The sequence below is a fragment of the Geospiza fortis genome, unplaced genomic scaffold (genome assembly GCF_000277835.1).
Source record: "Geospiza fortis unplaced genomic scaffold, GeoFor_1.0 scaffold54, whole genome shotgun sequence".
Classification (NCBI taxonomy): Eukaryota; Metazoa; Chordata; class Aves; order Passeriformes; family Thraupidae; genus Geospiza; species Geospiza fortis.
Window position 1 is genome coordinate 17,877,465 of NW_005054301.1, and position 14,555 is coordinate 17,892,019.

The 14,555-nt window shown below is 38.0% G+C and overlaps 1 protein-coding gene across 4 annotated transcripts in view; it reads left to right on the plus strand.

The window, feature by feature from the left end:
* The window catches only part of SIPA1L1 (signal induced proliferation associated 1 like 1), a 200,608-nt gene that overhangs the window by 82,178 nt on the left and 103,875 nt on the right, over nucleotides 1-14,555 (plus strand). For 3 of the 4 annotated variants that reach the window (XM_005417549.2, XM_014310981.2, XM_031065724.1), the window contains exon 3: nucleotides 100-185. The gene's annotated coding sequence lies outside the window, so the exon portion shown is untranslated. Of the gene's footprint in view, nucleotides 1-99; nucleotides 186-5,898; nucleotides 6,102-14,555 lie in introns of all 4 variants that reach the window. The other variant, XM_031065729.1, reaches the window with a different exon arrangement.

The window sequence follows — 14,555 nt, forward strand, 5'->3', positions numbered from 1 at the left end:
TCTTTTTTTCAGGAATATAATTCTCCAACTCGTTGGCTATTTAGGTCTTGAATTAGTTAACTCTGAACAAGAGTATTTTATCTGTATATTTTGTTTCAGTTTTACTAGCTGCTGCTTCTTTGAAGAGAGATTACCTGTGTCCTTCTTCAGATGCCTGTGGTATTTTCAAGAGGAACCATTCTTCTGTAAGTGGAGATTTTTCTATGAACATAAAATTAAAAACATGAATTAGTGGAATGCATTAATAGGAATGTGGGTGTGAAGAGAAGTCTCAAATGTTTAAAAACTGGATGCTTTTTGTACATAGTATGGTTTTCATGATTCATAATTGAGAATAATGATTGATGCTCAGGGGAAGCTACTTTCTTTTTCATTTGGTCATTTGAAATGAATAGTATACTTCTGTTATAAACTCAGACAGTGATGATAAAAGCAGTACTTGTCTCTGTCAACATTTGTGAAAAATAAGTCTCTGGACATTTCTGAATGTTTTATTTAATGATGAGAATAGTGAATCTGTCCTGTCTAGTGTCTGGATGAGCTGTCTTGTATCAAAACATTATTAATTGATTTTTATACTTTACAGCTGTGTTTTGGGAATAAGTACTGGAAGGAAAGCCAAAAGCTCCATTCTGGATTTTAAGAATCATACTGGAAAAGAGTTAAGGGATTGATTTAGCTTTCTATCGTAGAAATGTTAAGGAGGAGGAAAAAGGAGGGACTTAAGCAGCCTATTAACTTTGTTTTCCAGCAGTCTCAAACTAGTTGCATCCTCACAGGGATAGGATTATCCATTTCTGTGCAAATACCTTGGTTTATGAAGATAGACATCCAGTGAGGCCTTTATTTTCACTTAGATCTGTTATTAACATTAAATTGTGGAAGTAGGGATTTACTGGGACTGCTGAACTGTAGATTTGTTTCTTCAGATAAGAATACTGTCAAGGCCAGTTGTCAGCTTTTCTAGAAATACGGAGTTTTACATTCTGGAGACATTCTATACATTAACCAATTCCTTAAACATTGTGTTTTGTCTTTATTCTGAAAGTCATAGTGTAATGTCAGATGGTACAGTATGGATAAAGGATTATGTATGTTTGTAACAAGGCTTGCTTCAGCTTGAGTAAGAGATATTCTGAGAGTTTTCTCCCCAGTTTAGAAATGCATTTTCAGGGAAATAAACACCTTCACAAATAGCTATTCAACAGGAATTTGTGGGGTAAATTAGCCCCTATATGTATTTTGCCCTCGCAAGGGGACATTCCTTTGAAGGTTCTAAAGGAGGTTCATTTCAGTTTAGTTGAGCCATGATTTTTCTGTATGCTCATGTTTGCTTTTTCTCCTCCTTCTTGGAAGGCATACATGCATTCTTAAAATCTTTAGGATATAGTAAAGTTTGTTCTGCTGGTTTGGAAGCTGTGTGCGCCTGTAATGTGAGGAGATGACTGTAGGCCAGAAATAGAGAAGATGGGAATATGAAGATGGGAGGGTTCAGTCTCGCTGTTCCTGGCAATGGCCAGCTGCCAGCTGGGCTGAAGCTGTAACGTTAAACTGCAGCTCTGGGCTCAGAGTGGGTCCCCAGCACACGTTCTGTGGCCTCAGAGATGCCAGTGTCTCTTTTGTCCCTCACACAGATTGGGTAGATCACTGGGGAGGCCTTTAGACACCCTGAGAGCAGAGACACGCGCACAATGCTGTTTTGCAGGGCAGGAACGTATGGAAGTGTAGAAGTCAGCTGTGTATTCTCCTGTTGTAAAATAATGCTCAGAAATCCTGTGGTGCAGCACATTTTAGGGGACTATTCAGATGAAGTATTGAATTCCCTGGACTTGAAGGAGTCCAGGGAAAAGTGAGAGCTGTGTCTAGTACCATAATTATTTGCTTTTGCATGCATGTGTTGTGATGTATGTATCTCCTAATTGCTGTATGCTCAGGAGGAGTCTTCTTGCTAGGACCCCTCTGTGGTCTCTTGAAAGTAATAGTGTTTATCTGAAATAAGAGCAGTTCCTTTGTGAGGGGATGGGCCTGCTGAGGACATGCAGCATGCACTGGAGAAGGGTTTTTCCCTTTTACCTTTTCAGGTTATAGCTTTCTTCATTGTGAAAGCTGGAAAAGCCATGCTGAGGCAAGGGGAGCGAGAGACGAGAAGGGCTGAATTTGGAAGGAGGGAGTTGGGTTAGACAACAAGCCAGGGTTACTTCAGCTGGCATTACAGGGATTGGGGTGGGGGAGAAAAAGGGGGTGCAGAAGGCTGTTGGGCTGTTAAACTGGGAGGGGATGTAGGGCTGGTACAAGTCAGTACCAGCCCTACATCCCCTGTGCTGTGACAGGGAAGACAGGTCTGAATGTGAAGGTGTTGGGAACTGCAGTGGCAATGGATTCATTCTTGCTTGGATTGAACCATCTGTGCTTGTGTATTGTTTTTGTTCTTACCTTTCAGTAATGACTTCTACCCAGTTGTGGTTTTGTACATGTGCTAATCTTTGGAAAGAATTGTGTGAATGAGTTTTTCTTTTAATGAATAGTGAATGTTCTTTCTACTAAGTTTCATGTGGAAAAAGAGTGAAGAAATGTTTGTCTTGTACTAAAAACAGGGCCTCATCTTCTAATAGGAAGGATTTCCATCTACTATAATCTAACTGTATGAAAAAAGAAACTTGAAGAGTTTGTGGAGCACCTATAGTTAAAAACTGCATCTAGGTGGCCTCCCTAAAAATCAGAATCATTTGCAGACTACTTGAAACAGGGAAAAAAAGGATTATCTGTGCTAACAATCCTTTGAGAGGGAACTGTCCTGTGGTTATGAAAGCAGGTGTAAGAAATTTGTGCTCATATCTGTGGTACCATAAATAAGCCAGTTCTAACCTTTATAGCTTTCTATATAATTGAAATTTTAAAATTCTCATCAGACTTTTATTGGTATGTAGAATGAATGACAAATACAGATTGCATAAACCTTCAATGTGAAACCTACAAAAAATAGAAGTGCCCCACACAAATCCATGGACCTTTTGTCCCATCTGGAGAAAAACAACCCACCTGTGCCACAAGGGACACAGAAGTTGAAGCATTAATTATTGGCTTAATTGCTCATATTTTTATAAAGAGACTTCACAGTATTTCAAGTGATCTGGTTTTCAGATGTACAGCTAGAGGGAATAATTTATGTGAAGGATCTTGAACTAGGAGATGATTTTACAAAACAGTTTTTTAAAGGGCATTCAACAAAAACTGAGAGCTTATTTCTTCCACCTCTTTTATGTTAACATCTGTACTTACTTGTACCAAAGCTATTTTGTTTTCCCAGTTTTAATTCTTACCATCAGTTTCATCTAATCATCCAGTTACAGTTTGTTTAAAAAAAAATGTAGGAATTTGCAGGTATTTTTGTAACAAATAATGTTTCAGAAGGGTATTTATACAACAGCCAATAAAAAGTGCTACTTTAAAGTTTGTTTTGGTAAGATTTTTTCCCAATCAGCCTCCTATAAAGGTTTGAAACTTTTCAGTTTTGGAGAGGATCTGCTTTGTCTGTCATTAGACTTTCAGTGCTTACAGCTGTGTTTAACACTTGCAGACATTGAATATGGGAGGTTTATATCAAGCACTCAAAGCGGGGGTCAGTAAGAACATTTGCACCCGATATGCCTCCCTGATCCTTGGCAGCAGCATTTTAAAATGTTACAGAAAATGAAAGCAACTTCATCATTGTATTATGGCAGTCAGATTTGCAGTGATTCTAAGTAGGTATATCCAAATATTCCCATTCTATGGATATTTTCGTATATTATCACTGTAAATTAATTTTTGCTCTTTTTTAATGAAGGACTACTGGCTGTCAGTGTCTTTCAGGTGCCTGTCAACATATCACCATAGCTCTTTTCATGTGTACACATTAAAAATTATCATATCCATAGGGAAAATATTTTAATTGGAGAACTTCTTTTAAATATTTTATGAGTAAAAATGTAGCCATAAAAGGCTTCATCCTTTAAAATTGCAAATGCAGTAAGATGTAGGCTAAAACAGAGATGTTGTCTCAATTCACCTGAGCAATATTTATATTTAACTGTGATATAAAACATCTGTAAAATTTACCCTTTGAGACTAGTGCAAATTTAGAACGCAGTAAGAATTTTCAAATGCAAATTCACACAACTTTGTTCACATAAGAGTATGTTTTAACTGAGAGTTCATTGGGTCTGTGCAAGAGGAGAACCTCTGAAAGCCTTCAAAAAAACCCAGAAGGGACAGGACACAATCCCATTTACACACAGTGATCTGTATACTAAATGGAAGATATATAAATGAGGGTGATGTTGCTTTTTGTTAGTTTGTTATTGTATAGCTGTATGGATTTTTTTGTTTTAATTTTATTTTTAAGGCTCTTAAGCATTGCCTGGAAGAACATGCTGCATACTTATTGTTTTCTCCCTTTTTCAGGTGTTTATTTTCCTTGATTACATCTATAGTACTTCCTTGTGTCCTAGGTAACTTAAGAACTGTGGTAGACAGTGTTAGTTTGAAAACCTTTTGTGGGGGGAGAATGTAGTCTGATGTCAGGTACTTGGGTTCAAAGGGGAGTCTGTGATGGCTGCAGGGCTTTTTAATTTCTTATAACTGCACTGAACTCTTGAAATCTGCAATCACAGCTTTTCCTTTTCCCAACGAAGTTCCCTTTCTCACAAAGTTCCCTTTCTATGAATTTCAGTAAAATTTTCTGGTTAGTATGCATTAAGTTTGCTTACTTTTTTTTAAAGCTCACTTGGAATTATTTTCTTAATTTCAGAAAGGTGGCATTCTTAGACCTGTTTTTCTAATTTTATCCAACAATTCAGTACTTTAATGCAGATGTATTTAGATTAATACAGAAATTTGTTGGCAACCCGTTGGTTTGAAACAAGTTATCTTCTTCAGCTTGCCCAGGTGCAGGGCTGTGTGTCCATGCTGTGAAATGTCAAATCATAAATCCAGTGTAGGAAATACTTTAGAATGTCTAGTGTCTTTTTTCCTACAACTTAGAAAATGAGATCAGTCCTGAAGTAAAAATATTCCTGGTAAAAAGAAAAATTGAGAAGTGTCTTAACCTTACATCAGAGTATTCATATGTGGGCTGGCAGTGGTTTAACTAAGTCAGTACAGTATGATTTCATATATTCAATTGCTATCATTTGTGTGTATTGAACTCACTTTCCCCTAAGGTGCTTTGAGATAATATTTCTATTTGTTTTTTCAACGTCAATTTTTCCATGTTTAAGAGTATCTTTGATTATTTTTCAATTAAAGAAATTAATTAATGGATTGAAGTGAAATGTTATTGTCTTTGTTTTGTTCCTCCCCCTGCCCCATCACACATGCACAAAGGAGATGCTTAGCTTCATACAGTGGAATGGATTTTTGTTCTAGTTGGGGTGTTTTAATTTACATATGCAGTAGGAAAGTTATTCTTCAGTGATCAAGGATTCGGTGAATGGTGCTTTTTAACTGACACCCTGATGAGTTACCACCCTCAACACAGAAGCTGTAGCTCTCCTAAGTGTGTCAGGTAACTACGTGATGGGGAGACTGATTTAAATCAGTCGCATCTAGTTTTTCTTGTGTTCAGAGTACATTTCAGAGTGACAGTTATACGAAAGTCCAGCATTTCACAGCTTACTAGTTGTGTTAGAAGTGGGTTTTAAAATATTAGGAGAATTCAGGTTTTAAAATAATAGGAGAATAGTGGTTTGGAGAATAATAACTGTTATATTGCACTAAAAAGGTAAATGGCAGTGGAAGAGGAAAATAACTTTCAGTATTGTATTTACAGGTTCTGTTAATAGACAGTCTAAAAACCATAGGATCTGTAAATAATTTCCAAGATTGTGGTGAAAATTGTTGTTTTTTTTTTTTTTAAAGGCAGATAAATGGGATTAAACACTATGAATGGAGTGTTGGAGCCCACCTTCCTGTCTGAAGTGCAGAAATTTTTATGAACTAACAAATGCAAGAAGTTGTGGGAAGTTTTTCTGTGATGCAGCTTAATGATGATCATGTTTCCAAAGGGAAGAGGTGATGGGTATGAGAAGAGCCTTACTTTCTCCATCTTGGAAATCTGCAATGTAAGAATATGTTTGAGACTTAAGCTTTCCTTTTTAGCAATTTTCTGGAGCTTTTTTCATTAAATTCTCCACATACAAGAAATCGGCACCTCTGTCTTGTTAATTTAGAGAAAGTTAAGATTAATTTAAAATGCTCAAAGTGCTGTATTTGCTCTAGAGGAGGTGCTTTGCTAGCATGGACTGGGAGGAGTCCTCTCATTTTGCCTGGCAGCTGTTACCAGATTAATCCTGCTTCACAGTTAGGCTGAGGAACATCCTTCTTGTCTTCACAGAGAATGCCCCAGTAGCCAGCTTCCTTGTTCCTTTGGTCTCCAACAGGTTGCTCAATTTAAGAATGTGTATTAGCTCGTTCCCATCACTGTTCCTACATGGAAAGGGAAATTTTCATTTATGTTGGTTCAACAATACTATTTCCTGGCGACATAATGAGCTTGATCCTGCACATTTTCAGAATGTAGGCTCATCAGAAGTTCCTGTGACTCATGAACATAGAACTTTTCATCCAGTTAGGTTTTTCTCCAATAGAGTATTAAAAAACCCCAAAACCCTACAGGCATATAATACTGGAAGTTCCCTTTTGTACCACTTAAGGAACTGTACTTTCTTTCATGAATTACTTCTGCCTCATTGGTCAGTATCAGTCTCACTCACATCCTCTTCTTGGGCAGATTAATTATTTCAAGCTGTCTTCTCCATCTCTTACCGGATTTGGGAATGCAGCTTTCACGTGTGTGTTTTTACCCACCCTTAAAACATATAGGCAAAAAACCCTTCAACCCTAACCCGTTTAAGGCTTTTTATTTCCTTTGTCTACATTGTTTTCTTTGTTTTGTTCACTGGTGTGTGCAATGATCTTATTAGAAAGTTATACTGAAAATGAATTCTAACTTTTATGTCAATATGCTGACTTTCACTTCCACAGATTTTGCTGTACAGCTGGAATAGCTGTGCTTTTCACTAGTTGAACATGAAAAAGGACTCCATCTTCATAGTGTCTGCTTTTCTGGGGTTAAGTCAAGTTTGCATCTAGTGGAGTTTGTGGAAGCCAGTTTTTCTCAGTACAGAGACCATGGACAATTCATGTACAAAATCTTCAAGAATATTTTTTTCAGTAAGTGTATACCAGATAGCTTTGAGATCTATTTAGCTGTCTGTTCTTAATCTTTCTTTGCTGCTTCAGACCTCAAAACTTAATTTCCCCACCTGCTGATAAATATAGGGTCATAGGAATTGCCGTCGTGGGTCAGACCATCTGTTCTTTAATTAGGAGCAGTAACAGATGCTTGGGATGATGATGCAGAAAAAAAAAATTACGATAGGCAGTTATGACAGTAATATACTCTGGGGTGTATCTCTGTGATCCTTTTAGTTTGACTTGTGTCAAAAGACTCAGAGACTGTGGTATCTATTCTAGCTCTTTGTTATTCAAATATTTTTTTGTTACAATATAATTTTATCCTCTTTGCTTCCCTTTAATGCTGCTAAACTTTTGGCTTGCAGTCCCATATCCTTAGCATTATGTTCCCTAGGTAGAGGTATGAAGAGGCAGCCCTTTTTGTTGATGGTAAACTTATCAGTTTTCATTTGGCTGAACATAATCTCTTGTTCTTACAGTATTCTGGGGAGAAACTTCTTCTCTACCTTTTGTGTGCTGTTTTCTATCTTGGTGGGGCGGGGGAAATCTCAGTCTTCTTGATTTCCCCCTTCATATTGATATTTCCATGCTGCTTATTATTCTTGGGTTGTGTGCAGGCAGTTATGTGGCTGGGGCAGAGCCCCTTTTGGTGGGCTCAGAGGATGTTTATGCTTCCCTGAGAAATCCTACATCCAATATGAGAAGCAGTACTTTCCTTTTTTCTTACAGCAACTAGAGTAGTTCTTAAAAGGTTTTCAAACTGGGGTGGTCAAATGCTGGGTTTTGGTAGCAGCCAGCAGCCTTATTATCTAAACAGCAATTCCCAAGCCAGTGGTTGTGGCAGCTACAGCTGTGCATGGAACACAATAGAAACTTGTGGGGGTTTTTTGGGTACCTTGTGCTAATTAAGAGCACTTGGTATAGAAACCAGCTGATGTAGATCAAGATTAAAAATACCTCTGCAAAAGGGGCTTTTATTCACTTCATTCATACCAGTTTTGCAGGGGGAGTATTAGTGAAGTATTGCTTGGACATTGCCAGCCTCCTTAAATAGCTTTCAATATTCTGCATAGATGCCTAGAAAACTCATGAAACCTCAAGGTGAGTGCAAGTTAGTAGTGAGGAAGTGGGTAGGATCTGGGGCTGTGGCTGAGAAGACAAGTAGGAAATTTAATGGTGGAGAGAGAGGCATCTTCTTGTGAGATATGTTAGTGAGGAGAAATGAAGTGTTGACCCTATCCTAACTAGCAAGGGAATGCAGTTGTTTTTCTAGCCTGCTTCTGAGCATTAGAGCCAGCCGTTTTTGTTGTGCTGTGTTCAGGTTTCCAAGGAGATGTGAGATATTTTTATGAAACTGAGAAATTGAGAAATCATGGGAAGAGGAATTTTAAATGCATGTCAAGCCTGAAGATACAGTGGCAGGAAGAACCAGTGTAATGGGCAATATTTTAAAAGATAAATTTTTAAAGATAAACTTGAAATGCCATATGACTGAAATTTTCTTTTTCACCAATGGTGATGACTTTAGTGTTTAACTGAGAGCTATTTTAGGATGATAAACAACATTCCTTTCATTTTCAACTGCTTGGAGGGGAGACCAAGTGCCTTGCAATAGATGCTGTTTATTCCAAAGTCTGCAAGAATTCTTTACTCGGGATCAGAAACCCTGAAATGTTACTGAGAATTTGTTTGCTTAAAGAATCTGCATATCTAATTCTTGAGCTAGCTATTTGGGTTGGGAGTGTTCAATTAATAGATTTTGCATGTTGAGCAACTTGGGAATGTTCCGTGCCTAGAATGCTGAGAGCGATGTAAGATTGTATGAAATGCTTAAGTAACCTTCATGAGGAAATTAGGGATCTGCACTTGACAGCAGCATGTGTATTGTATATCATTGGTTTTCCTGTAAAAGGTACTCAGATTCAGACTTAGGCTTAGGAGTTCTTGGTAGTTGCAGGGAGTCCCTTGAAGCTGCTGGATGAGTGGGCTAATTTTGCTAATTGTGAAGACATGCCTGTGTTTTGTGAAAGACCTCATGATTTAGTAATCAAGAGTTGGACTTCTGTATTGGTGGTGGCATTCACAGCGTTTGTTACAGGATGTTTTAGTGCAGCACTGTTAAAATTAGATAAATGTGATTGCAGTAGACTTACAAACCAAAGGAGAGACTAATTATCATTTGTGCTTATTGCAAATTACCTACTTGCTGCTGTACGGCCTGTTCGAACTTAAGATTTCTTTCTAGTCATACACTGCTGTTGATTTGTTGTGGTTCTGGCTGATTTTCTATTTTTTCTGTTTATTTTAACCCTCTTAGGATTTCACTTTTATGCCCATGCTGTCACTGAATGTGCTGATCTCTGTTGTGCTTACAGTACCATTAATGCACCTTTGGTATGGCTGGCAGGTTGAATGGGGCAGGTAGGACATGTAACAGGAATTCATGGGCAATCTCTGAAAATTCAGAAGGATAAGCAGAACTGAAAAATGCTACCATGTGGATGAGCATCTTGAGGTGGAAACCTTGGAGGGGACTGTAGTTCAAACTAGGTAATGTAGGGGTATGAATAGCTATAATGAACGTAGGTAAAAAACATTGGCTGCAACTTCAGGGTAAACAAGATTGTGAATCGACAGTGAACTATGTCTATTGGAAATCAGTCTTCCTCAGAACTACTTGTTTAGGGAAGCCAGCAACCCCACAGCATTGTTGGACCCTCAGCTGTGATAGTTCTTACTATTTTTTCTGAAAGTCAATGAGTATTTTTTTTACAAGCAGGCAATAATGGGGCTTTTAAAGATATATGGAACACCTGATTTAGTTAAAAAAACTCAACAAAGTATGAATTTTTTAGAGCTTCACTAGAAAAAACAAAAACAAAAAAACCCCAAAATGCACAGCATGGTCTTGAGCTTTTTGGTAGAAGAGTCCTTTCCTTTTTATACGTTTAAAATATCTTTTCTAAAATGCTTTTAGTTGTCATATCTCTTTATGATTGTTTCCCGCTGATTTTTACTTTTAAGGCACTAGGTTTTGTTCTACTGAATATTCTAGGAAGGAATCATCTACATTTACTTAATAACTTATGAAACCTTAATTTCATCCTGTCACCAGTGAAGATATTTGAACATTGATGTAAACAAGCAAGTGAATTGAAAACTTTGTGTTAATGAAAATATTTGTAATAATTTGAAAATACTGTTATTGAGAAATCACAGAACACAATGAATTGCAAAAGTTTTGAAGAGTACAAAAGTATTAAGAAATTTTTTTATTGATGCAGAAAACCAGATGTCTTTAAAAGCTATCACCAGTTGTGGTTTTCAGTTAAACATGCTGATTTCTTAAAGTAGCAGGCCTCTGAACTGCTCTGGTGATTTGAGTTCTGGCTTTGCTTGAATAACATATTCTTGAAGTCAAGATAATTGAAAAAAGCTTGAGTAACTTCAAAAAGGAACTGAAAATGCAAAAGCTTTCAGTTATAGTGACAAACATTACTGCAGGTTACATTACCTGATGTGTAGGAGCAATTAAGTTGTTTCTCATGTATGAAATAGCTTCAGACTTCAGGTTAGGTTTAGATGATGTATTAGGAAGAGATTCTGTCCTGTCAGGGTAGTGAGGCACTGGAACAGGTTGCCCAGAGATGTTGTGGGTGTTCCATTCTGGGAAGTGTTCAAGGCTGGCTTGGATGGGGCTTTGAGCAAACTGGTCTTGTGGCAGGTGTCTCTACCCATGACAGTGGTGTTGGGCTAGGCCATCTTTAAGGTCCCTTCCAACCCTGACTGTTCAATGACTTTGGCATTCTATGTGTGGAAAAGGTGAAAGTGTGAGGGGTAAATTAAATAAGGGTCAAGTAATGAGGAGAATGTAGGGTTTTTTTCTGTTGGCATCTGCGTGCAGAGAGACCTTCAGTGAGCACTTCAAGTTATTGAGATGTACTTTGCGAACTTTACCATAGAGAGCAAAGTGAAGGTATTTTTTGCAGTGAAACCTCAATGCTAAAGAGTAATTTCAAAATTAAAATAAAATTATCGTCAGTCAGGAGAGATTCATTAGCTACTATTCAGTACTGAAAACTGAGCAAAATGCTTGTGGCCAGCTAAATCAATATGAATGTGTCACATTTCTATATTTTTTTCCTTGCACGCATAATGAAACGTCTAAATTTTGATTTAGGCATGATTGCAGTTGGTTCATGTCCACTTATATTTAAAACTTTTTTGAAAGAAAATTAAGCTTTTCTGACAATCAGTTTTATTTTAAGGAATGCTAAGCACAATTTTTTTACATAGATGAGATGAGTTCTGTTTCTTCAGTTATCTCCCATACAAAACTGACACCAAGTTCCATTAAAGGCATGGTTTGCTGCTGTGAACATTAAACTTGTTAAGCCTTGTACAGACAGCCCTTCCTACATGTAGTTCCTTAATAATTTTATCCTTGAGGATGCTGTGTAGGGAATTCAAAATTGCACACATCTTGCCTAAGGGAAGGTCTTAATTGTGGTATGTATTTTGTTGTAAAGTCGGAAGATTAGTGTCTTTGGTAGGTTTAGTAATAAAAACAGTAGAGGTCTGGCTACGGCAAAATGCTGTGGTCCCCTCACGTGGTGTTTCAAGCAAATGTTCTGACTTTTTTGCTCTGTGAGAGAGATTTCTGCTCTTGCCTACATGTAAGTGTCATGTGGCTGAATGAAATTTGGTACTCTGAATAATCATTGCTACTTGTGCACTAACGCATCAGCAGCCTTGAAATGGGCCTGTCCCTTCTGAGCTGCTGCCTCCTGTCTTTGTATGTTTGTGGGCACAGGCTCACCTGCCCTCTGGTGTCAGAGCTGCAAGCAGGGAATGCAGTAGCATTCCCAAGTGTTCAGTCTCTGAAGCTGGGAAGGTGGTTATGCACTCCTCCACAAAACAGGGTAGAAAGGTGGTATCTCTGTAAGTGATATGTTTAACATGCACAGTAGCTGTGGCAGTATAGGCCTAATGCTTTTCCTTTCTGTTGTGAAAAACTGTGTACCTTTGCACAAGCTTTCATCTTCTGTTTTCATCTGAGAGAATAGTGAAGGCAGTATGCTTTCCACCTAATTACATTTTATACTTTACAAGGAGACTTCTGTTTCACATGCAGGAGCATTTCAGAGGCATGCTGTGGCTGATGGGCTTCTCACCTCCAGCATGTCATCTTCTCTGAAATGCTGCCTGTGGATATAGATTCGTACAAGTGTTTGTCAGAAAGCCTGCTAAGTTAATTGGGTCCAGCTCTTCCAAGTTTGTCAGTAAGCCACATCCCCGAATGCCTCATTTAGACATCTTTTAAATACCTCCATGGATGGTGACTCCACCACTTCCCTGGGCAGCCTGTTGCAATGCTTGTCAGTCCTTTTGGGGACAGTGTTTTTCCTTAATATCCAGTCTAAGTAGCCGGTACAACTTGAAGCCACTTCCTCAAGTCCTGTTGCTTGTTACTGTGGAAAAGAGACCAGCCCCACCTTTGCTACAACCTCCTTTGAAGTAGTTTTAGGTATTCAAGGAAGTGCAGTGGTGTGAGTCAGTGCTATTAAAATGCTGGTGAAACAACATTGTTAAGTAACAGGACACAGTCTCCTCATGGTCTTGAATTTGGCCCTGACTGTGGGGACGCAGCATCTACATCTGCTTTTGTCCTTGACTCTCTGTTACTGTGCAATGAAGAAACCACCTTTATGGTGCTCCATGTGTAAGGTTACCTGTGCTGTTTGCATTATTCAGTTTGTAAAACGAGTGGATGTCTTTGGTGCTAATTAAACATCATCCTGCCAGGAACCAATTACTCATAAGTATCTAAAACAGCAGAAGCATGATACGGTGTTGCATCCCAGGGAGGATGAAACATTTCCCTATCTAATGCTTCTTCCTCAGCTAACAAGTCATATTCATTTTATCAGTTGCATTTGCATGTGAGAGCTCTAAGCAGAAACCTCAGGGCATTGTAGTGCTTAATGTATAATAAATACTATTTGCTTTTTTAATGGCTAAATGAAAATGCATTTTAAGCTTTTATCAAGAATCTTTGTAAACATTTAATCAAACTTCAAAACTAATCTTTAATGGGGTTTTTATGAGCTCTGGCAAAGAAAATTTTCTTAGTAATGTTGTCACTCATCTAAAGGGGGGAAAATGGCTGCAGCTGAAAGCTGTTTGCCAATTCTTAATGGAATGGTTCTAAGAAGGAAACAAGAGGATTCTAGTAGTACAAACGTTTGGTAGTTTGGAGAATTAAATTAGTGCTGTCAAATCCAGTAGGTGACTGTAAGTGTGTCAAGACTGAGGTACATTGATGGGTCTCAAAACCTTATTGTGTTTGCACACTGGTTCCAGGAGTCTGTTTCCCATTAAGTGAATCAGATGCTTACTTTTTATAGCTGTTTAACCTGCAAAGAGCTATTTTAACTGCACTGTGATATTCAAGAGGCATGTCACATGTTGCTCTCACTAGTTCTCATCTTTACAACAAAGTTAGGGAACTATTTGTTTCTTTCTTAAATATTCAAAATAAATATTTCAATAAAATATTGAATGAAAAGCCCTAAAAGCTATCCTTTTGCTATTTAGCATTCACCAATATCTCTTTTGCCTTCATTTGATATGGTGTCTCTCATAGGAATAGACTGTGGAGAAAACATATTCTTTGATCTGCATCTATTCCCTTGTGTAAGGCAGTGTTAAGATCTATATCCATGTTTCATGAATTTTAAAAAAAAAAACGAATGAGACAGTTATTTCCCTGCGGGGAAATGGCATTCTAATTTTTTGCTTTTAGCTCAGGGATATGCTGCTATTATGATTATTTACTGTTAGGTTGCACTGATGAAAGTGTGTTCGCAGAACTTTTCAGTGCAGCTTAAAGAAGCTGCTGGAGAGCATGGTTCCTGTTTGGGGTTTTTAGTTCCCCCTGCTGAAGACAGCACATGCCTCAGGAGCGACACTTTCCGGCATTTGAAGCAGTAGATTCTAACAAACAAATTGCATTACTTCTGTGAAGTGAATAATCTGTCTAATGGATGGCACGTGTTATGTCATGGTGTTAAGGAAATCAATTCGAGCAGATGTGCAGCTGTCTCCCAGCTTCCAGCTGCTGCCTCTCTTATGCTTCACACCCAAATGGCTTGGAAAGTATTTTTGGTAACAGGGAAGGTGGATTTTGATGTATTTTAAGCATCTTGGACTTAAAAAAAAAGCATTTGATGTTTTGTAGATTGTGTTGCTTTAGAAATTGTTTGGTCTGAGTCAATTTCTAAATTGGACAGTAAGATTAGATTCCAACCAGTAGTAAC